At 43.4% G+C, this 25,486-nt stretch overlaps 1 pseudogene across 7 annotated transcripts in view; it reads right to left on the minus strand.

The window, feature by feature from the left end:
- Positions 1 to 578: 578 nt before the first annotated feature.
- LOC145547164 (ADP-ribosylation factor-like protein 6-interacting protein 1 pseudogene) overlaps positions 579 to 25,486 on the minus strand; it is a 61,104-nt pseudogene continuing 36,196 nt past the window's right edge. For 5 of the 7 annotated variants that reach the window (XR_014083602.1, XR_014083598.1, XR_014083601.1 and 2 more), the window contains one exon: positions 579 to 2,762. The product of XR_014083602.1 is annotated as an ADP-ribosylation factor-like protein 6-interacting protein 1 pseudogene, transcript variant X4 (transcript). Of the gene's footprint in view, positions 2,763 to 3,047; positions 3,493 to 25,486 lie in introns of those variants that run through there. The other 2 variants (XR_014083603.1, XR_014083604.1) reach the window with 2 other exon arrangements.

Raw genomic sequence — 25,486 nt, forward strand, 5'->3', positions numbered from 1 at the left:
GAGATTAGATGAGCCCAAGACAGGTAGAGAATGGTTCTCTCCAATCTTGGTCCTCCACCAGTTAGTCCAGTAATCCCAGTCCAGCATGGCTCCCTGGGGCAGAAAACTGTTCCCAAAGGACTGGCTGCTTTGAATGAGTTCCATCTCTTCTCTCCTACCCAGGAAATGCTTCTACTCCCCGCTGAAGTGCAGGACTTCAAATCCTGAAATAAATCTCATCAATAGACCTTACAATTGTGACATTTTACTGTTTTCAAAGCATTCTCATATATCTGTTCTCATTTGAGGCCCCCCACTTCCTACTGAATTTCTATCCCACTCTGTGAATAATACTTAAACCCTTTTTAAGGGTCTAAACTGTATCACAGTTGGACATGATGCTCCTAGTACCTATTTCATGCTGCCTAGAACAGAGCTGTGGCTCAGTAAACACCAAGAAACAAAGGATTGATTAATTGATCATGTGTTCTAATTTCAACAGAATGGGATGATGTTTGATCTGAGAGGACTCAATAGTGTGGATGGGAAGGTAGTAAAAACAAAAACCATACATAGTCACAGAACTGTTCCACAAATTCTCTGGTTAACATGGACCCCTAAAATATCTTTTCCTCCAATTTTATTTTTTTTCCAGCTTTTTTATTTATTCCTCTTTTAACAAAGTAGAAGAAATAATACAGGATTAAAACTGCAAAAGTAGTTAATTGGTAGAACACACATACACACAAAAAATCGGGATAGGAAGACAAGCTTATATACAATGAGGAAACACATGTAAATTATGGTAGCTTGTACGCTGTATACGAAACATTAAAAAAAAAGTCAAACATGCTACACGATGCCACTGTTTACAGCGATATTGAAGGGGAGAAAATAACACTAATTTAGGGACTGATATACCACAAGGTCCAGGTTTCACAGCATCAGTGCAATAAATTCACAAAACTATATTACAGCTAGTTAATCAGTTTAAGAATTGTTCACATTTCCAAATTGTTCACATTTCCAAATATGTCACATTTCCAGCCCTCAGAGGTCCATTCCTACAGATTTCAACTACTCCATCTATGGGGACCAAAAGCAGCCAGTGTTACCATAAAAGGAGACTCTTGAGACTTATATCTTTAAAGGCTTATTCTGGTCTTGAAAAATTAGTAGGATAAGGCTATTTTCTACTGAAATGAATCTTGACTCAACACAGGAAGACTTTTGTCCTTTATTGGCTGGTCTTGTAGTGAAGATCATAGACATGACTCGTAACCTATTATGGACATTAGTTCCAATTAACTGAAAATCTGAAATTTAAAAGTCCTAAATACCAACTTCTGTAAGCCTGCTACTAAAAAGCCTTTAAGGATGTACTAACTTAAAGTTTAAGTGCAAGGGAACAAGAGTTCTAAAAGTTTCTGTCAGATTCCCTATTTGGGAGGAAGGATCAATGTTTCCTACAAACTGCTAAATTCTGCACAAGGGAGAAAACACATGCTAAGGCATGGGATTAGTTTCATCTTATTCCATGGGGCTTCTTCTCCCACACTATCGAAACAGAATGAGGAATGAATCTTAATTGGTCTCTTCATCAGAAGTGGTAAACTTGGTCTCTATATTCATGAAGCCAGTTTTTTAAGCAGACCATGGAAGCAGACGATACAACCAGCTTCCTGAAGCCACAGATCACTATCCTGTATCCAGCTAAAAAAAAAAGATCAACTTGAACAGTTATCCCGAGTCACTGTTAACTGTACTAAAGGGTGAAGTTCACCACTATGTTATTTTAAAAGTTAGAGTTCAGTTAACCCTGGGTGACAAAAAACCAAGATGAGGAACTGAAGAAAGAGTTGTCCATATAAGGCCAGCTGATAAGAACACACCCATGAAGACACTGAGCATAAAGCCTTACTTGGCAAGTCAGAATTTCTACTAAGGGCAGAGTGAGGGACAGCAGAGAGCTACTTTTGTAACATTTTAGTATCCAAACAGCATAACAGACACTGTTCCCAAGGACAATGTATACTCCATTAATCACACTGATTAAAGCAAATGCTTTATTCATTTTTCTTTTCTTTTTGTTTGAGAAGCTTGATTATCTCTCTTTTGGCCATTCCACTGTACTTCGAAATGATTCCATGTTGGTTCAGTCCAGGAAGCAAAAGTAAGAAAGTCACTATCAGGTAGGTGAGAAGGAGGTTGTGGACTTGTTCTCCCACCCAAGCAACCGCAGCAAGAGAAATGATCATGGTCATGAAGTACATTTTAGGCTTTTCTTCCTTTAGTGTAAAGAGGCGTTTCCACCAGCCCACAGCTCTGCATCGAGTTTTTACTAGATTGCTGCAAATTTCATGAAATCTTTGCTGTTGCTCAGTGGTCCACTTATTGGAGCCAAAAATTCTAGGCGCTAGAATGGGAACAAGGTAGTCAGCCAAGCACAAAAACATAACAAAACAGGAAACATCAGATAGAACAGATGGATCTAGATAGTAGATAGTCAGAAAAACCAAAGAAACCACACCCATGATGGCAGGTGGAAACCAGGCTCTTTCCCATCGGAGGACTTTGTCTGCCATCAGCATCACTTCTCCCCATTCTTGCAGCTGCTCTTCCAGACTTGCAGTCTCTGCAGCTAACAGATTGGTGCTGCGATTATCTCCTTCCGCCATAGTTCTCGAGGTACCGCCTCAGCGAGCACAGGACGCAACCAAATGAGATCCTCCGCAGACTTCCTCACCACACGTCTAACGCCTCTTTTCCTCCAATTTTAGCTCCTAAGAGAGAAAGGAAAGTAGTACTTGTTATATCCCTACTATGTGTCTGTAGTAGGTACTTATATATATACATTATCTAATCAATCAAGCCATATGCCAAACCAGCCCTTCCAGAAAGATTGCTTAGGCATTTTTCTTTAATATTCTGCAGAGAGGTTGACTTAACAACTCACACATGGGGCCTTTCTACTTCTACTCTTAAGATTTTTCTTTTGACTAAGGGCATTACTTTACGGTGCAATTTAAACTCATTTCCATTCAAAGCTTCCCTCTTATAATCCTTACCTTATCTCTCTCTCTCCCTTTCTCAGCACCTCTACAAACACCCTACATATATTTTGTTTTCTTCTCCTCTGAGTTTCTTCCTCCCCTTTTCCACCCCAAAGGCAAACGACATTCCCTAAGCAGCAAAAGGTGGAAGAAAAAAGAAGGAAGCAGAGGACAGTGGGCGATGATGGAAGCCTTGAGCCCAGAGAGACTAACAAGGGCGAGAGGAGAGAGCCACCCGCCCTCCGTCAAGGTGGCTTTGCCTGCAGTTTTTATTATGCATCGATTTTCTTATCCATCTTCTTTAGAGCCTCTTAGATCTTCAGGCTGCGGCCGTTTCTCCAAATTGTCATTCACTCCAAGCTCTCTAGCTCCTTGCAGCAGCTAAGGGAGGGTGGTGGGGATTGAGGTTGAGGTGGGAGGGTTGTGGGGGGAGGTGGGGAGGTGGAGGGAGAAGGCAGCCGAGAGAGGTGAATGAGGGTTGCTAAGTAACCGTTGCCAAGGAGCCAGGACCAAGGAGCATCCCAAGCTGCCTGCTTATTCCAACCTACCCTCCTTCCACATCCTCCCCTCACTTAAGTTCTCTCAGGTCTATAAAGCAGCTTGGTTATGTCACCTTCACCAGCTGCAGAGCCATTTCCTCAGCTCCTCGGGTGAAGGGCTGCAGATTCCAGGGACTGAGAATCTCACATTTTAGACCTGGGCTGATCGTCACGGGCACTCGTCTCTCCTTCAGATGGCACAGTTAAAAACAAATTACTAATGTGTTTTAATTTGATTAACAAAAAGAAAGATCCTGTCTGCAAAGGCAGGTTATGTGTACTGGTCTGAATTCAGAGGGTAGACATGGAGGCCAGGTGGAGAGTCAGAATAAGTCCATCACCCTAAGAGGATTTCAGCCCCCTCAGGGAAGCTCCATTATTTGATCTGAAATTTTGTGAATCTCATGTGCTTACATCAGGATCAATTTCAAACTAAAATGACATTTTGATTATTTAAATTTTGGATTCTCTACTAATTAGGATTATCCATGACTGCCCCCTCAATTAATGCAGAGAATCCAGGAAGTACTACATAATATTTTTTTAGCAAATTTACCTTATCAATTCCATTTGACTCAAATAAATATTAGAAGTTCGCATCCCTTCAGGGGTAATAGGAGGAGTATATAGAAAAGAAAAGAAAAGAAAAAAAACGAAGAAGGTGGGGCTGGGAGAGTGTCATTGAGGAAAGCCAGTTGAGAATTCAAACTCTGCCAGTAGGTGATCCAGAAAGCAGATAAACATTCTGTCAGTCACCCCAGGTAACACCGGAGCCACCATCTCTCCAAAGCTAGTTTAGAGGAGGTAAGGTACTACCCTGAGCTCCCCAGCCGCCCATTCCTAAGCTGACTAAGTGCATTCTTCTCACTAGAGCCACAGTTCATACTATATGCCAGATACTGTTCTCAGTACAGCCAAAGGGTCTGGTCCACAGGGTCTCTCAACCATCCTCCTGTCACTACCGAGAAAAATATATTCCAGTCCCCTTCAAAATCTACCAGAGTTTTCTACTGTTGAGAGTCAGTACATCTTAAATTTTCCTGATGCTGCTTCAGACCAAATGGCAGCACTAAGGATAAGAAGTCTTTTTAGGGGACTTCCCCAGCGTCTGGTGGTTGAGACTCCACCTTCCAATGCAGGGGCGTGGTTTCAAATGAACTAGGATTCCACATGCTACACAGGAAAAAAAAAAAAAAGAAAGCCTTTTTATCTAAGGATCTCCAAAAGGTAGCCATCCAGTATAGCACAGTGGTGGGTAAAAAAGCAAAGATTTAGAGCCAGACATACATAACTCCTTGACAAGGAACACCACCTCTCTAAGCTTCAGTTTCTCATCTGTAAAATGAGAATCATATCACCTATTGCACTCAATCCTTATAGGATAGAAGTAAGTACAGTGTCAACATGTTGCTCAACAAATAGTGGCTGTTGTTATCATCGTTATCCCTGGTCTACTCAGGATTAGTGCATGCACGCTCACAGTCGTGTTCAACTCTCTGTGACCCTGTGGACTGCAGCCCACCAGGCTCCTCTGTTCTTGAGAGTCTCCAGGCAAGAATACTGGAGTGGGTTACCATTTCCTCCTCCAACTCAGGATTAGGCAAATGGATAAATCAAAACCAGGAAATGCTCATCAAAAAAAACCCCATGTTTTATGGCCACCCAGCTTCCAGGCCTGAGCTAATTATCTGTGAAGTGAAGCCAGAAGGCTGAGGCTACCATTCTAGCGAAAAACATGGACCAAAGGAGACTCACTGAACTAGGATAGCATTGAAGTCCAGACCATAACCTTGGTCCATGCTGCCTGCTGATAAGCCCACAGAACATTAGAAGTCCACAAACCAAAGTCTGGATTAAGAAATGGAGAAGGAAAAAGGGGTTGAAGAATATCATTCTATGGGGCCAAGGAGTTTCCTTTGCCCTGACCCTTTAAACTAACCACATTTTATTTAGATTTCTGTCACCTGGCATTTCCCTAGCAGTCTAGTGCTTAAGACTTCCCACTTTCATTGCCGAGGGCCTGGATTCAATCCCTGGTCTGGGGACTAAGATCCCACAAGCTCCACGGTGAGGACAAAAAGGTTTTTTTTAATAATAATAATAAATAAAATAAAATACGAAAGTGAAGTATTTAATGGTGATCATAATTTTGATTGGAGTCTCCTATTTCTTTCATCCCCTAATCCAATGAACCCTGACAGGATCACTTGACTCCCTTCCTCTACCTCCCATCCTCTGCTCCTCCCCCTACCATCTTTTGAACAAAGCTCCTTGGGAAAATCTGCCCATGTTCACCGGCATTAATGTCAGCCCTGGCATCAGAATCTGTCCTGGCCTGCCCTGAGCTACATGCCCTGTCCTGTTTGCCTAAGAAGCGAACAAATAATGCTGCTGCCCACTGAAGGATAAACTCTAGAAAGGACCTCAAACTCACAACTAGAATATTGGTACATCTAAGAAATTATTAACTCGGTCCCCAATAAAAATCTTGGCTCCCTATGTTCAGGAGTTGGCTTAACCATTTCCCCTGCTTCCACGTATGTTCTTGCCACACTCTTCCTTTTCCTCTTCCAAGCAGTGTTATTTCTGTTCCACCTCATTTACTCTGTACCCGTAGCATAATGTCCCTTATCAGATCTAAAACCAACCTCAGCTCATCTCAGGTTCCAGCCCTGGTGCAGATAGAAGAAGGTATACAGCTATCCTGTATGCCTCCCACTTCAGGCATAGCAAGTGGCCCAGCTTGGACAAGAACTTAGCTATTTGATGTCAAGAGTTGTGTAGGTACTCTACTGTCTATGTATGACGATCACAAGTCTGTCTTATGTATGGCCTGAGCAGCTAAAGGGAAATGTAGTTCTTCCTCCTCCAGCAAGCGTCTCTTCAAAATAAAGTAGCCTGAGTCCTCTAGGTACATTTCCAGATTATGCAGCAAAGAGGCAGAGTTCATCTGGAACTGTGCAAGGATACAGGCTCCATCCTTATGCAGGACGCCATTTGCAGAGAAGCTAGTCCCAGTGGGGTGGGATAAGGCTGAAGAGAGGCAAAGGCTACAGCTTCAATTAGAGAAACTTACATCAACCTGAGTAAGACCCTCTGAACAGTCTGAAGTGTTTCTCGGCATGACTAAGGAAGTCATGCCCTTTGTGAGAAGGGGAACCATTAGTCTTGAGCTAGCAACTGAAATGTGTCATCCCAACAGGAAACAGGGGTCAGGAAAGGGTTAGTGAATGTAGTATCTCCAGGTACTGGTATAAGACTCTTACCCTCTCCCAAGCCTTTCTTAATGGGACCAATCCTCTATGAGAATCAGAAATTAATGCTATCGACTTGTGCCAGGAGAAGGGGGGAAGGAAAGTGGTCAAGAAGGACCCTGGCAATGAAAGAACTACCCAAAGATGCTGGGACATTGGGAAGCTATATGCTCCTCACACTCTCGATTGTCTTCAGCCTTAGAGATGGAATCCAGGAAAGACGGAAGTGTGTGTTGGTTGCTCAGTTGTGTCCAACTCTTTGCAGCACTATGGTCTGTAGCCTGCCAAGCTTCTCTGTCCATGGAATTCTCCAGGCAAGAATACTTGAGTGGGTTGTTATTTCCTTCTCCAGGAGGAATGATCAAGGGGGCTCTAAAGTCACTTGGGGGACATCTCCCCCTGCCCCCAAAGACCCAACACATTGTGTTAGTTGCTCAGTCGTGTCTGACTCTTTGCAACTTCATGGACTGAGCCCGCCAGGCTCCTCTGTCCATGGGATTCTCCAGACAAGAATACTGGAGTGGGTTGCCATTCCCTTCTCCAGGGGATCTTCCCAACCTAGGGATCAAACCCAGGTCTCCTGTATTGCAAGTGCATTCTTTTGCTGTCTGAGCCACCAGGGAAGCCCCTCCAAAGCCCCAAAGCCTTGACCAGGCCTTGATCCAGGAGGCCTCCCCCTGGATCCCAGAATCTACTGAGACTCAAGTAGGAGGTGAAAAAGAGTCTCTGTGACAGCAATTTGCCTCTCTCTTCTCTTTGTCTACCTCTGTCTCCATCTCTTCCCCAGCTTCTCACATCCTGGGGCATTATTTCAGAGGCCTCTGCCTTGATCTGTCTCCAAGTCTCTAGCAAGATCAAAGCTCTTAACACCTGTTTTGCTTGTCGACTCTTAGGCTAGAAAAGAGGGGCAGGTCCATCCTGAGCAAAGGGAGGGCCTTGACTTCCCCTCTTCCCAAGGCAGAAGGGAGGTTGGGAGGTTGGGCCAAGGAAGGAATCTAATTGGAGGTTGGGTTAACAAAAAAACCCCATGATGGGAAGGCTGTTATTCTTATTCTGCTGTTGATTTTATTATTGTTGGTATTCAGGTTGTAAACTGAATTAACTCATCAGCCTAGTTGAGTGACAGTGACCAGAAAGACCTTTCCTAACCTAGAAGACTTTCTGATATTGTCACAAGACCCTGTTTATTTTCTTCCAGTATTTATCACAATCTATACTTGAAGATTTGCTTTTCTTGCTTATTGTCTAGTTTCCTCTAGGAAAAGCTCTATATTAGAATGAGAGAAAAAGTGAATGACAAATAAATAAATTCATCATTTCATCTTTTGGCTCAGTCGTGTCTGACTCTTTGAAATTCCATGGACTGTGGCCCGCCAGGCTCCTCTGTCCATGGAATTTCCCAGGCAAGAATACTGGGGAGGGTTGACATTTCCCTCTTCAGGGGATCTTCCTAATTCAGGGATTAAACCTCTGTCTTCTGTGTCTCCTGCATTGGCAGGCAGATTCTTTACCACTGTGCCACTTGGGAAGCCCATAAATAAATTAGATATGTGCATAAATCTACCAGTGGAATAAAAAGTCCCCAATAATATGATTTATACCTGAAAGTATCACATCCAGACTTTTCTTAACAATAATATCCTTAATCAATATCCATAATACCCTTACTTCTGCATCGCTACCCATGGCCTCTTTTCCTACAACTGTTATGTTACTCATTAATGTTACTTAACAATTCTAAACAGCACTATGGAGTAAATATAAAAATATACAGGGCACAGTCTGCCCACTCCAGAAGCTTACAGTTGAGGAAGGGAAGACATACAGTAAACACAGCTGAACACGGTGTATCCTAAGACAGCACACGATAAGACAGAAACTCAAAGGAGGGTAGGAATTCAAAGGAAATAAATTGCTTCTGGCTGAGGTTATCCAGGAAGGCTCAAGCAGGAGGTAACATTTAAGCTGATAACATTTAAGTGCTGACTATGTAGGAAATTCATAGTCAGAGATTGGAAGGAGGGAATTTCAAGGTAAAGACACAGCTGCTGGGAAGGAGTTCTTGACTTTGGGCATCATCTGACATTGAACTTCTGTTCATCATTAGAGAGTGAAATACAAGCACCAATGAAATTCAAGATAAAATGGCAGAAGCTTGAGGCTTTAAATTGGGAAGACAGGAACCAGGATCTGGTTCCCAGCTCAGGTTCCATTTTATCCCCAAATCTCTTTCATCTGGTCTTATTTGAGGGATACAAGTTCAAACAGAACAGGGTACCCAATGTCTCCATCTATACGTCTCTCATCTCCTCTCTCCCCCACTGAGTTCTTTAATAACAATGAAATGATTTTAATCTCATCACTGAGAAGAGCACAAAGCACAGAAAAGCATATGCTACACAAATTAAGTAATTTGTATACCTGGGAAGGAGAGAAAATCCTCCTCCTTTCATCTCCCCAGTCAATTTTCCTTGATCTCCTGACACTGTATGTCAATAAATATCTGTATTTCCTCCTTCTCTGGACAAGAGATGCTGTTAAATGTCAAATGTAAAGTAAAGTTTGTCATAAAAATCCCTCATAAAAAATATATCTTCCAACTACAGCACTGGAAGGTGGAGGAGGGGAGTTCCTGTTCTGTTTTTCCCCTAATAATGTTCAAGTCACCCCACCTCCTGCTTCCGGGAGCATCTCTGACAGCCTCTTCTTAAACTTTTCTAAAGTAAACAGAGACATGCAACTCCCCTTATCACCCCTACTTCTGAGAAAGTTCATTCTGTTGTTTTCTTTTTCAATGAAATCAGTTTCACAAGTGACCAGTTTCTCACAATCTCAACTCTAGATTCCCTAATTAGTATAATTTTTAATACTTCTTTCTGGGATGGCTTAAGTATAGGGTCTCAGTTGGAAGCAAAGAAGTGAATGAAATGGTTTCTCTTAGCACCTTTATCAGGGCCTTCTAGGAGAGTGGAGGTGGTTGTGGAGGTGGTTGTGTGGATGATGTGCACAAAAGGGCAACTGTGTATTCGGCTAGCAAGTAAAAGACAGGAAGGGATTGCCTTGCAGCTGCTGTTTCTCTTTCTCTGCAAACCTCCTCTGATTATAGCAGATTTATAGGGGCCCCAAAGCAGCCCAGCATCTTAGCCATAAACTTCCCAGAAAGAAAACTCATTGAGGCTCCCTTGAGAGGTGATGAAAAATAAATATCAGGGTTTGGTACAAACACATCAACCAGGGCCAGGGATGGAAGGCAGCCAGTTCCCTATAGGTGATTTAACTCCTTCAGGATTTGTGTACACACACACAAACACACACACACACACACTCCACAACCATACCCTGAAAGTGTAACAAATATACTCATGTTTATAGACCTACTGAGATAAGCATACCCCACTCCTTGGTACCTATTTCCAGTCAAATGCAAACACATACATCCATGGAGTATATATACACACATGACTTTCAATGAGTGGCTCTGTGAACATACTATACCCAACCTCTCCCCCTTCACAAGCTCCTGACTCCAGGGTAGAGCACAGTGAAGGTGAATGAGGGAATATCTGAGTATAAACTTGCACGTGTCACTAAGTGTGTCTCTGACGACATTCCAAGAAACAAATAGAAATTGCTTTCTCAGTGTTCACTATTTGGGATCATTCACTGTCTTTCAGTTAGCTTTCAATATACCATCAAGTTCCAATGCTCATCTCTCCCTTTCTGAGTCACTGCTCTGTACAGAGTACAGCCCAGGGGTTAGCAGCACAAGCTTTGCACAAATGTGGTACAAATCCCAGCTTCACTACTTACTTTGCCCAAATGACTCAACCTCTCTGAGCCTTAGTTTCAACTTCTGTAAAATGAGAATAACAATACTCACCTCATACATATTATATTAAATTCAATAATCATGTAAAGTGCTTAAGAACTAAGTATAGGGCACATGACATGACATGACAAAGTCACTTTAGTCGTGTCCGACTCCGTGTTACTCTGTGGACTGTAGCCTGCAAGGCTCCTCTGTCAGTGGGATTCTCCAGGCAAGAATACTGGGGTGAGTTGCCACGGCCTCCTCCAGGGGATCTTCCCGACCCAGGGATCAAACCCATGTCTCTTGCGTCTCCTGCATTAGCAGGTGGGTTCCTTACCACTAGTGTCTCCTGGGAAACCTCAGTACTGGGCACAGGAGTCAACGAATGGTAGCTGTTACTGTCATTGTGTTTCAGACATTAGCACTATAAGGAAGTTATAAACAAAAGAGATGCTCTTTTCCCTTAGGAGTTCTTAAAATCTCATTGATGAGACAAGATAAACACATAGAAAGTGAAATTAGGTTTCTATCACCTAAAACGCTTATTTGAGACTAAAAATGCAACTAATTCTCCTAACTCCAAGCCCTGTTTTGACATTTTTAGTAGTGATTTCAGTACTTTAATGAGATGGGTTTTTCCTTCAACCATTTACTGTCCCCATGCCTCACCACCTTACATACACCACACACCCACCCCAGTTTGTTTGTTTGTTTGTAATTTTTTGGTTGTGCTGGGTCTTCGTTGCTGTGTGCAAGCTTTCTCTAGCTGCAGCTAGAGGAGGCTACTCTTCATTGTGGTGTATGGGCTTCTCTTGTGGCAGAGTATGGGCTCTAGTTGCACAGGGCTTCAGTAGTTTCAGCACACAAGCTCAGTAGTTGGGGGGCACCGGCTTAGTTGCTTCACGGCATATGGAATCTTCCCAGATCAGGGATCGAACCTGCATCCCCAGCATTAGCAGACAGACTCTTATCCACTGTACCACCAGGGAAGTCCTCAGTTTTTCACTTAAGGAGTTGGGATAGAAAAGAGTACGAGAGGGAATTCCCTGGCATTCCAGTGGTTAGAACTCAGAGCTTTCACTTCACGGGGCACAGATTCAATCTCTGGTTGGGGAACTAAGATCCCACAAGCCATGAGGCCAAAGAAAGAAAGAAAGAAAAGAGTATGAATTCATTTTGTGTCTTTCCCTCTTTCCAGGAAGAAGTCTTCTGAGGCATCCCAAACCAAACTGATGCCACCACATGCATGGCCAGAGAGAGAAAGTCCCCATCCTCCTATCTCCTTCAATCACCCCCTCTAACCTCAGATGTTTCTTTATTTTCAGCCTCCATCTGTTTTCCTTCAACAATGAACTTTCTTTGTCACTCATTCTTATTGGGGATGAAATACACAGCTCTTCCAAAGCTTAAGAAAAGTTCTCAAATGCCTACTTGGTAACTTTTCTACATTGCCTATCGCCCCAGTATCTGGAAATATATGTGCCAAATATTTAATCCATTAAAAAATCATCAAAAGAGATTTTAAAAAGGAATGATTTGGCCCTTGCCAGGGTATAGCCCCTTTTCCAGTCATCTGTTCTCCCTTTAAAACCTTTGAAAGATGAAAATATTTTCATTTCCATGACAGATAAAGAACTTCTATTTCAATCCTTCCAGATCCCCCAGTCTCCTCAGTTAGTATAATCAGTTTGTCACTCATTTAATTAAGGGACAGCACAACCCTGAAGCAGGGGCATGACTAATATGACCTCCCTGGTCCCTTTCAGTTCATTCATATGAAATAAGGGAAGCAAAATTGGCAGCAGTCCCAATCTACGCAATGCTTGCCCCAGGGGAGCCCCTGAGGACCAGGCAGACTCCAGCGTGGGCACAGTAGATATTTTCCCAAAGTAGACAGAATGCCAAACCCTGGCATAGTGACTGGTGTGGGAGGCCTGGAGACAAGGAGGTGAGCCAGGGCCCACACTCCCTGCTCATCCCCAAATTCAGTTCCCTCAGCCCAGGCCCCTCCTCTTGAGCTCCTGATTTCCAAAGTTCCTAGTGTTCACCTAAGGCCAGACATCTATTTTCGAGGCTGGTGTTTCTCAAACTTGAGAGAGCTTACAAATGACTTGAGGGCTTGTTAAAAATGCAGATTCTGATTCAGTAGGTCTAGGTTGGGATCTAAGATTCTACATTTCTAACACGCTCCCAGATGACACCCATGCTATTGGTTCATGGACCATACTTTGAAGATCAAGCATCCAGATGACTATAGCCATTTCTATAAGAGTTTCCTAGGAAGAGTCCATCCATCTATCTCCATCTATCTGTCCATCCTCCAGACAGCAATGAGAATCATATCTCGTACCTTTCTGATTCAGGAATCTCCCTCCATGGCACAATACACAATACAAGCCTGGCTCATAAATTCCACTTTAAATGTGACAAAACATCCCTCACAAGAGTCTCATTCTTTCATCACTCTAAATGTCCACGCAGCCTAGAATTACTGTCTCATTTCTTTTCCAACTTGCCTATCCTTCTTTTGTTTCCCAAATTGCTCTAGAGGCATCCTCCTCCAGGAAGCATCTCTTGACCAACATCTCTTGCCCAGTTTCTACTTACATCTTCCACTTCCACAGTAATGATGTCTCAATCCCTGTCTATTTACTAATCCCTCCTATTTCATTCCTTGTCTTTCTCCCCATTTTGGATGTGAATTCTTTCTCCCCAGAGAATCTTTGATGCTCTCACAAAGTTTTTACATCTAACAAAAAAGCCTCTAAAGGAGTTGGCAAGTATTTGAGTAACCCTGCCTCTAGCAGGTTTCCGTGGTGTCACCTACTCCTTATTGGGAGTATCAGCAGTTCCACAAGTAAGAGAGTTGCTTCCCATCTCTCCCTCCCAGGGCAGGTCCCTTACATACATACAATAGAAAAACACTGGTCCTTCTATACCAAAGCATATAGCTCTGACTGCTTGAGGAAAGACGTCTGTTGTGCCCACGCTGGAGCCAGTCTAGTCTTCAGGGATTCCCTGAAGTCAAGTACAGTGGGTTGGGTCTTTTATCAATCTCTTTACTTCCTTCTCCTCCTCAAATTACATGGGACTTGATAGAGAGGAACCTAGGGAGGTCTTTCAGGCATTCGCCTGCCCCAGGGTTGAATTACACCTCATCATTCTTTGAATGAACACTATTCTCACCACTGAGTCTAGAGGAAGGAGAGAACCTAGTCCTTGCCTTGAACAAGATTTCACTATGATGAAACAGACAGGAGAGTCATCAGGACTCAGGCATAGCCCAACAAAGACCAAATGAGAAGCAGCTGGGGCCAATTCTAGACACTAGAAGTATGGGGAGAAATGCTGTTTCTTAAAGAAGTCTCCTAGAACTTTGTTTTAAAGGAGTTTTAAAAGACAGTATATTCTGAAAGGAAGGAGAATTTTTTTTTATTGAAGTATAGTTGATTTGCAATGTGTCAATCTCTGCTGAGTCACAGCAAAGTGACTCAGTTTTATATATATATATGTATATATATATATATATATATATCCTTTTTTAAAAATATTCTTTTCCATTATGGTTTATTCCAGGAGGCTGAATATAGTTCCCTGTGCTATACTGTTGGGCTTTGTTGTTTATCCATTCCTAATGTAATAGTTTATACCTACCAACACTGAATTCCCAGTCCATCCCTCTTCATTCCCCACTCTACTCTGACAACCACAAGTTGATCTCTATGCTTGTGAGTCTATTTCTGTATGTATGTAGATAGGTTCTTTTGTGCCATATTTTAGGCTCCACAGGTAAGTGATATAATATGGTACTTGGCTTTCTCTTTCTGACTTACTTCACCTAGAATGATAGTCTCTAGTTGCATCCATGTTGCTGCAAATGACATTATTTCATTCTTTTTTCACGGCTGAGTAATATTCCATTGTATAAATATACCACATCTTCCTTATCCATTCATCTGTTGATGGACATTTAGCTTTTTTCCATGTTTTGGCAATTGTGAATAGTGCTGCTGTGAACATAGAGGTGCATGTTCTTTTTGAATTATAGCTTTGTCTGGATATCTGCCCAGAAGTGGGATTGTTGGATCATATGGTAACTATTTTTAGTTTTCTGAGGAACCTCTATATTGTTTTCTATAGTGGCTGTACCTACATACATCCTCATCAACAGTGTAGGAGGGTTTCCTTTTAAAGGAGAATCTTTTATACCAAAGAAATGTACAAGGTTCAATTCAATTAGATAGGAATTTATTAAATGTTCATTATGTATCAGGCACCTAGCTGGATGCCGTGTGAGAATGAACAAGATTCAGTCCTCACCTATGATCTACAATCTAGGGACAAAATTAAGAAAATAAAGACACACAAATAACAATTGTATTTTAATTGAGGTGCTTTATTAAGTGAAGCTAGTGGGGCCTCCCTGGTGGTGCTAGTGGTAAAGAATCTGCCTGTCAATGAAGGAGATGCAAGAGACACAGTTTCAATCCCTGAGTAGGGAAGATCGCCTGGAGGAAATGGCAACCCACTCCAGTATTATTGCTTGGAGAATCCCATGGACAGAGGAGCCTGGTGGGCTAAGTTCATGGGGTCACAAAGAGTCAGACATGACTAAGCAAAGCATTTGAAAGGAGCCTTTGTTTCATTCACTTCATCTTTATAGGTGGAAGGGCTTCAGTGGGAGCTTTATTTTCAGAGTGTGATCCCTAGACCAGCAGCATCAGCATCAGTCAGAAACTTACTAGAAATTAAAATTTGGGTCCCATTCAGACTCTCCTACATTTGAAACACCGGAGGTGGAGCCCAGCAGTCTGTTTTAACAAGCCCTCCAGGTGATGCCGATAACACTCGAAATTTGAGACCCACTGGGCAGAGTAATATTCCTGGCCTATCTCCCCACCCCTCACCGTGATCCCTTTGATTTGAAGAGACAGCACTGAGCATGCCCAACTCAGCCTCTTCCAGGCTTTCTGTTGGTGTTTTTATTCTTCCCCAGAGTCAGCCTGCCCATAGGACACATGCAATCCAACCTACTCAGACACAAGAGAATCTAATAAAAGTAGGTTCTATCCTCGTGGAAGGCGGCTGCCTGTTCAGCCCAACCTATAATGAAAAGTAAGTCTGTCTAATTTAGTGATGCACTATTAGCAAGCGAATTTGCCTGCAGATCTAAAGTTAACTGTTTAATTTTCTATCTGTCTCTATTTCTCGATTAATCAATTAGTCCCAAATACAGGAGAGGGAATGGGTGTTATTTATTTTACCTTTAAAACGCCAACAATGGGTTATAGTGAAAAGCAGGCGGGATACAAGTTCAGATTGCTTGCAGTAGAGACCTAATTTAGAGAGTGAGGGCAGAAGAACCAGAGAAAATCTACCTACCGCCTGTCTCTCATGTTAAAGATAAAGAAGCAAAGCATTAAAGGAACTGAGTGGCTTCCTCAAGGTCATATTGCCTGTTAGTGGAAACAAGACTAGAACCCAGCATACACAGCTCTCAGCTGTACACTTTCTGAGCAGAATATAACAGAAACTTTAAGAATATAGATATCACCAAATAAAAGAATCCAACTCCAGGGCTTCCCTGATGGTCTAGTGATTAAGAATCCGCCTGTCAATGCAGGGGACACCGGTTTGATCCCTGGTCCAGAAAGATCCCACATGCCTCAGGGCAACTAAGCCAGTGCACCACAACTACTGTGCCCACAGCTGGAACTACTGAAGCCCAAGTGCCTAGAGGCCGTGCTCTGCAACAAGAGAAGCCACTGCAATGAGAAGCCTGTGCACCACAACAAAGAGTAGCCCCAACTCCCCTGCAACTAGAGAACTAGAGAAAGTCCGCGTGCAGCAGCGAAGACCCAGCACAGCCAAAAGTAAATAAATACATCTTTTTAAAAAAAAAAAAGAAGAACCAACCCCAGAATTTTCAGCAGGGGGAGTGGGTTCAAAGCCAAAGTGCTTGGTACTCACAGGAAACCTCTGGCTCCAATGCGTCTATGCACCGTCCCCATTCCCTCAGCCAAGGCTCAGGCTGCACAGCCTGCTCAATGTGTTCTGAAACTACTTCACTCTCCCGCGCTTTTCCTAGTGTTACCCTCTCTGCCTAGAATTCTCCCCTGCCCCCACGTGTGGTGAAATCTTATCCATCCTCCAAGAACCAACTCCCAGTGCCGTGCTCTACAAAGTCTTCTCTGATTTCACCAATCAGCCCTCTCCACTGTGCCAGCTCCAAACCATCCTCCTCCACCCTGAATTCCCAAGATGCTTTATTTGTATATAACTTATGACACTTGTCACTTTCTCCTCTGTGTTGCAGCCTGCTTCATCCCTTGCATCAGAATATAAGTTTCTTAAGGGAAGGGGCCATGTTTCATCTTATATGGGCTGTCCTTCCATAATGCCTAAGATCTGTGGCACGGTAAATATTTACTGAATCTATTAGTCAATCAACCAACCAAAACTCAGAAGTCACATGTCACCTGTTGCAGCCCAGATATCACAGAAACTGACACCAAAGGATGTCATTGCAAAATCAACCCTGCTTTCCCTCCGAAAAAGTGCCAAATACCTCCCAACATTCTGCTTTTTTACGCACCACATGACATAATCCCATTTGGGTTCGTCTAACTCATGTAGCTTCATGTACTAATTAAGCTGTAAGACACAACAGGGCATGAATTTATTGTGCAATAATTCACATGCGGGATGTTTGCGCAGTGCTTGGGCGTGAGTTATGACACATTAATTCACGGCCTAGAGGCCCTCATTGCAATTACAGAACCATTTTTTAAATAGCATCTGAATTTAAAATACAAATATTGGTCCCCCCCCATCTGAAAACCCTTAGTCCCAGAAATGAGCTAGCCAAGGTCAGAGGTTACTTTGGCTCCCTTTCTCCTGGTTCTGTGTTATCCATTTAGCTGTATTAATGACAAAGGATGCATAGTCCAACCCTGCACTTTACTCACCTAGACCACAGAGGTGCCAGGAAAAGAAAGGAAGAGGGGAAAAGGAGTAGGGACTTCCTAACCACCTGCAGAAACAGAAGAAACTGGCTATTGTGTAAGAAAACAAGGAAGTAATAGATGCAGCAGTCAACTAGGGGTCCATTACCAAGAAAGGAGAAAAGCCAGAAAGGACGTTTTGTGAGTTCTGACATTCAGTAAACTTTGCCCAAAGCAAGCAGACAAAATTCACTACCACTTTTTTATGTCCACTGTTAGGAGAATGCGACGGGTAGGGAGAGAAGAAATAAGTCACCTGGCTTAGCAGCTCACAGCTGAAAACAATTCCTTCTGTCTGCTCTCTCCCCAGGGATCTGGGAGAAAAGGTGAGTTCACTTCTGTAGACAACTCCCCTTGCTGGCCACACTGTGCTCTATAAACACCCCGTGCCATCTGTGATGTCAGCCACCAGCCACCTGGAGAATCTGCCCTGCTCCAGGAGTTTGTATTAAAACACTCACTTATAACTCCCTATTAATTTTTCACGAGGAGTTATTTTTAACTCACTCAAACCATTGTCTGGATGTGCCAAATAGATTTTCTTAATGAACAAGCCTGGCATGTGGTTCCTCCTTCCCTCGACCCCCCTGCTGCTATTCAAATGGTCCCCTCCTCACGGGGAGCAAGGCTTCAGATGAACAATTCACAGCGATCCCCCGGAAATGGGGAGCACAGAACAGAAAGAACCCCATCGAGCAGCCCACACCATCCTCCCTACTCAGGCAATGGTTTTGAGAGGATTTCAGGAAATGCTGTCAGACGTTTTTAAAGACAGGAAGATCAAGTCAACATTGAAAAGCCTTCTCGATAGATCATCCAAAGGGACCCTCAGGTTATTGCATCAGACCTTCCCTCTACAAATCCCTCTCGACTACCTTATCTGCCACTCACTAGTCCCAATATTACGATTTACTCACAAGCAAGAGAAGTAAAGCGAGTCGATTCTTAACCCATGGAATCTTTCTAAACTATAAATTTGATTGAGTTGCCCCCCATCACCACCAACATCACCAACATCACCTACATTAACACAACCATCACCAACACAACACCAGCTTAAAACCCTTCAGTGGTTCCCCACTGCCCTCAGGATAAAACCTCAACTTCTTAGCACGGTGCATCCTTTCTTCACAATCTGACCCATGCTTATTTCTCTAGCCTGATCCCCTTCCAGCGCCTGCTCTGGCAACCCAATTCTAGACTCATCCTGCTTCCTTGCCTCTGATGCTTTCTTGGCCCCCTTTGCTTAGCTGACTCCTACTTATCAATTCCCAGCTCAAAAATTCCTTCCCCAGGAAGCTTTCCCTGACTCTTAGGCTGAAATAAGTTGCCCTTCCTCCATATTTTCACAGCACCTGTGTTTATCCCATTTGCCATTTATCATAACACATCACAATGCCGGTTTAGCTATCTGTCTCCTCCACTAGAGTGTGAGTTAGGCACTCGATAAATAGGTGTTAAGCAAATATACAGAGAAGAGAAACCCTGAAAGAATACATAATCCAGAATTCCCATTTACTTGACTTTGAGATACCTACTTTGTAGCCAAGCAACCTTTATAAATCTGACGTAGGTAAATTATAAATGGTATTACATTCCTTGTAGAAGGCTATCAAAATGAAAAGTGTGAAGGGAAAACCAACTGTGATAAAACCTTGACCACAGGTAATTCATGGCATGCAGAAGCCACACATAGGTGATAAACAACTGTTTGCCTTTGGGGATACTCGTTTGAGAAGTATCAGGCTGCCTTAGGTTACAGAGAACCAACCACCCATGCCCAATTAGAGAATCTCCACTTTTTTTAATATATCATGCTCAGCCCCTATAATCTAGGCAGGACACCCCCTAAGCCAGAGGGTCTCACTTTGAGAGACAGAAGAGTCATAGTGAAGACACCTGTGGACCATTTTCAGACTCCGTATCCTTACCCTCAGGAGGTTCTTTTCCAACTAGACCCTTACTTTCCATGACTGCCTGAAGCCATCCCAAATGACAACTGTCCTAAATTTAAAAGAGAAGAGATTCTAAAATCACCCTTCAGGGACATCCCCAGCTGTCCAGTGGTTAAGATTTTGCCTTCCAATGCAGCGGGTGTGGGTTCGATCCCTGGCCAGGGAGCTAAGACCCCACATGACTTGTGGCCGAAAAACCAAATCAACACAGAAGCAATATTGTAACAATTCAATAAAGACCATAAAAATAATCCACATCAAAAAAAATCATTTAAAAAAATTTTTTAAAATTATCCTTCACAGGAAAACATCACAGTTTAGTAGTTAAGAGTAAAAGCTCTGCAGGTAGATTACTTAAGTTCAAATATTAACTCAGTTTCATAGCTGAGTGACTCTGGACAAATTACTTAACCTCTCTGTGCTTTAATTTCCACAAATAGGAGTAAAGGTAAATACCTTCTAGGATTGTTGTGAGGATTAAGTGAAATAATGCTTGCAAAGTACTTGGCTCAGGGCCTAGAAAACAATATGTACTTAATATAATCTACCCAATATTTAATATTAAAATCTGATCCAAAGTCCCCAAACTTTGACTATCAATTAGTCTTTATAAATGTCTAGCCTCAAAGTCATCCACTAAAGCCTGAGCCTCTTAGCTAACCCTCATGAGAAACAAAAGCAGTCTTATTCCACATAATTTGCCTTGAAGGTCTAAGGACTCTAATTAGACACCTTCACACATGCTGGTGCTGAACACTTCAGGGGTTCCTAGGCTGCTCGAGTTATACCAGATATTGAAAAATGCCAGGCTTGGGACTTCCCTGGTGGTCCAGTGCTTAAGACTCTGTGCTTTCAATGCAGGGGCATCGGGTCAACCCCTGGTCAGGGAACAAAGATCCCACATGCTGTGTTGCACAGTCTAAAAAAAAAAAAAAATACCAGACTCAAGTACAATAACAAAAATAATAATGATAATGGCTGACACTTATGAACCTTTACTACGTGCACTATATTAAGCATTTTACCTCTACTTCCTCACAACAACCCTAACATGCGAGTCTTGTTATTGTCTCCATTTTACCTGTTAGGAAACTGAGACTTAGATGAATTGAAAAAAAAAAACAACTGTACAAACCACAGACAGGAAATGATAGAGTCAGGATTTGAACAAAAATTATCTGATGCCAAAACTCTGCCATCCTGCCCTCCTTCCCTATGGCTACTGTGAACAGCTTTCCATCTGACACCCCAGTTCCTAAAATGGGCAGAGACTGAAAGAAAGACCACAGTTCCCTTCCAGTGGCTCCTTGAACGTCATGAATTTTGTCTTCTGTCCAACTAGCCCAGAAGAGGAAGATCACATGAATAGTAATAATAACAATAATATTAATAGTATGGCCTATGGATGCCGCATCTTATTTCTAGAAGAGGCAATACTGGCTACTATAGTGATAAAAGCAAAGACCATTATGTCAAAAATTCTCCATGTGGGCCCTAGCTCTTCTACTTGACTATATAAACGTGGATAACTTACTTAATCTCCCTAGACCTCAGATTCTTTATCCATAAAATGGGAATGATAATAACATTTACCTTACTGGACCAATTCGAGAATTAAATGAGAAGATACAAATTTTCATGCACTGCTGGTGGGAGTGCAACTGAGACCACCATCCTGAAGCACAATCTTAGTGGAATTAAATACACACCTACTCTCTGACCCAACAATCCTGCTCTGAGGTACATACCCAAGGAAACTGTCTCCCAAGTCCATGAAGAGGCCCATATGAGGGCAATCATCACAGCACTGCTTGCGGTAGGAAGAAGCTGGAGGCAACCCAAGCATCTATTACTAGAGGAACATATAAGTAAAATGTACTGTATGGGTGCAATGGAATATTAAACAGCAATCAAAGATAATGAAGTGATTTACCCACAGCAGCATGGGGAGATCTTAGAAACAATGTTAGGTGGGAAAAGTAAAAAACAGGATGAGGTATACAGCACAGTGTTGTTTATGTACAGTTAAAAACCCAAAATAACACTGTATATTTTTAAGAATAGACATATATCTGCTAAAACTGTACAGATCATATCATTCCTCTGCTCAAAACCTTTCACTGGTTTCTCTTAATATTCAGAATATAAGGACTTCCCTTGTGGCTCAGCTGGTAAAGAATCCTCCTGCAATGTGGGAGACCTGGATTCAATCCCTGGGTTAGGAAGATCCCCTGGAGAAGGGAAAGGCTACCCACTCCAGTACTCTGGCCTGGAGTATTCCATGGACTGTATAGTCCATGGGGTCACTAAGAGTTGGACACGACTGATGGACATTCACTTTCAGATTATAAAGTCTATGAGCTTCCCTGGTGGCTCAGACAGTAAAGAATCTGCCTGCAATGCAGGAGACCCAGCTTCAGTCCCTGGGTTGGGAAGATCCCCTGGAGAAGGGAATGGCTACCCACTCCAGTATTCTTGGCTGGAGAATCCCATGGACAGAGGAGCTTGGAGGGCTACAGTCCATGGGGTTACAAAGAGTGGGACACGACTGAGTGACTAACACACACACACATATAGTCTGTACTTCCAATGGCCTGCAAACTCCTACATTATTTTGCTGCTGACCCAGCTACCTCTCAGTCTTGTTTCTCCCTCTTCTCACTCATTTTGCTCTGGCCCCTTGCCTCCTACCATTCTGACCCCTTAACACATCAGGCAAGATTCTACTTCAGGGCCTTTGCACTTGCTGTCTCCTACGGTAGACCACTCTTACCCCAGGCATCCATATGGTTGTTCCCTTACCTGCATTTGGTGAAACAACACCGTTTTAGTAAGGTCTTTCTTAATCACCCCACATAACACTTTAATCTGCTCACAAACACCCACAACCCACTTTATCCCCTGCCCTTTTTTTTCCCTAGCACTTATCACTCTTTAAGTTACTGTATGTTATTTAATTTGTTCATGATTTTTCTAACTCCACTAGAATGTAAGCTCCACGAAGGGAAGAACTTTGTATAATTTTGTTCATGACTGTTCCCAGCACCTGCAACTGCCTGACATGCAGTCAGCACTGTACATTTGTAGAACGGGTGAATATATCTAGATAAACATACAGAGCATGGATTGGCAGAGGGTTTATGAAACACACTAAAGCAGCTGCTTGTTGTTTTCATTCTGTCTGCCCTCTGATGGAAGAGGATAAGGGGCTTGTGGAAGCTTCCTGGTGGGAGGGCATGGCTGTGGGTAAAACTGGGTCTTGCTCTGGTGGGCAAAGCTATGTTCAGTAAAACTTCAACCCAATTTTCTGCTGATGGGTGGGGACAAACTATGGTAGGGGTACTGGAGGTAATGGTGACCTCCTTCAAAAGGACTTAGGTCAGCATGCTGTGCCTCCCAGGACTGTTGTAATCAGTACCCCTGACCCTGAGGCAGGCCACTGTTGACCCATGCCTCCACCGGAGACTCCTGGGCACTCACAGGCAAGTCTGGCTCAGTCTCTTGTGGGGTCACTGCTTCTTCCTCCCAGGTCCTGGTGTGCACAAGGCTTTGTTTGTGCCCTCCAAGAGTCTGTTTCTCTGGGGGGTTCTCAGTGCTTTTGCTGGCTCCCCAGGTTGGGATATCTATCGTGGGCCCTAGAACTTTTGCAACAGTGCAAGAACTTCTTTGGTATAATTGTTCTCCAGTTTATGGATTGTCTGCTCAGCAGCTCTATAGTGGAGCTAACAGTGACCTCCTCCAAGAGGACTTATGCCACAGGCCACAACTCCCAGGTCTGCTGCAGTCAGAGCCCATGTCCCTGCGGCAGGTCACTGCTGACCCGCGCCTTTGCAGGACACACTCAAAGACTCAAAGGCAGGTCTGGCTCAGTCTCTTATGGAGTCACTGCTCCTTTCCTGGGTCCCAGTACACTCAAGGTTTGCCCTCCAAGCATCTCTGGCAGGTCTGAGATTTGATTCTAAACACGATTGTGCCCCTCCTACCATCTTGTTGAGGCTTCTTTGCCCTTGGACACGGGGTATGTTTTTTTGGTGGGATCCAACATTCCTCTTGGAAGAAAAGCTATGACAAACTTAGAGAACATATTAAAAAGCAGAGATATCACTTTGCTGACAAAGATCTGTATAGTCAAAGCTATGGTTTTTCCAGTAGTCATGTATGGATGTGAGATTTGGGCCATGAAGAAGGCTGAGTGCTGAAGAATTGATGCTTTTGAAGTGTGGTGTTGGAGAAGACTCTTGAGAATCCCTTGGACCACAAGATCAAACCAATCAATCCTAAAGGAAATCGACCATGAATATTCACTGGAAGGACTGATGCTGAAGCTGAAGCTCCAATACTTTGGCCACCTACTGCGAAGAGCCAACTCATTGGAAAAGACTCTGATGCTGGGAAAGACTGAAGGCAAAAGGAGAAGGGGGCAGCAGAGGACGAGATGATTAGATAGTCAGATAGCATCACTAACTCAATGGACATGAGTCTGAGCAAGCTCCGGGAGATGGTGAAGGACAGGGAATCCTGGCATATTGTAGTCCATAGGGTCGCAAAGAGTCTGACACGACTGAGTGACTGAACAACAATAAAAGCAAGTGCCTCCAGTAAGGAGGAGAAATGAGAATAGAGATGAGGGATGAAAAGGAAAAACAGAATGAATTGGAAAGGGGCCTGACACAAACGGATGATGCTAATGTGCCATGAACTGGAGGCAGGTGGCTGACTCAATTCTATGCCCTTGAGGGTCAATAAAGAACAGAATGAGATGATGCAGTGAGAGTACCTGGTGCAGAGCCTGATGAATGGCAGCTATGCAGCTGACTGAAACTGAAGAGGACTCAGAATCCTGTAGATGTCAGGATGTGGAATGTACAAAGAAGGAATACCAGCTAGAAAGAAGGGGAAAAAGCAGCACCCCTCCTACTAGCACCCTGGGTACCCCTTTCCCTTCTCCCAGTTTCTCTTTCTCTTTGCATCTACTTCGCCTGTCTTGGAGGCTCCAGGACTTGGCACTTAGGATGCTTATACCCCCATTTCTGTCTGGGGAACTGTGCTCAGTCACCTATCTCTCAAAAAAGAGTAGAACAGTGGTTCTTAACAATTTTTGAATCACAGGCCCCTTGGAAGCCACTCATCTCAGAAAGATGTCACACACTCCTCTAAAGTCCATCCATGAACCCCGAGCAACAATCCAGATGCTGCTGCTGCTGCTGCTAAGTCGCTTCAGTCGTGTCCGACTCTGTGCGATCCCATAGATGGCAGCCCACCAAGCTCCCCCATCCCTGGGATTCTCCAGGCAAGAGTACTGGAGTGAGTTGCCATTTCCTTCTCCAGTGCATGAAAGTGAAAAGTGAAAGTGAAGTCGCTCAGTCATGTCTGACTCTTAGCGACCCCATGGACTGCAGCCTACCAGGCTCCTCCGTCCATGGGATTTTCCAGGCAAGAGTCCTGGAGTGGAGTGCCATTGCTTTCTCCGACAATCCAGATGAGGAACCTCTAAATGGCAGGGTCAGAGGTGGACAAGATTTTGCTCATTTCTCTTTTCCTCAACTTTGTTACTCAGGGTGGTCCTTGGGCCCCTCCCTCTTTTACTGAAGATGAGTGAAAATAGACCTACAGACGAAGTATGAAGATAGCAGAGAGGCAACCTGAAGGACAAAACAAATGGGAATTACAAACTATTATGTATAAAATGGGCTTCCCAGGTGGCGCTAGTGGTAAAGAACCCTCCTGCAACATGGGAGACCAAAAGATGCCAGTTCAATCCCTGGGTTGGTATCCCCTGGAGGGGGGCATGGCAACCCACTCCAATAATTCTTGTCTGGAAAATCCCATGGACAGAGAAGCCTGGCGGGCTACAGTCCATAGGGTTACAAACAGTCGGACACGACTGAAGT

Source organism: Giraffa tippelskirchi, chromosome 4 (genome assembly GCF_054371585.1).
Source record: "Giraffa tippelskirchi isolate mGirTip1 chromosome 4, T2T-mGirTip1v1.2.pri, whole genome shotgun sequence".
Taxonomy (NCBI): Eukaryota; Metazoa; Chordata; class Mammalia; order Artiodactyla; family Giraffidae; genus Giraffa; species Giraffa tippelskirchi.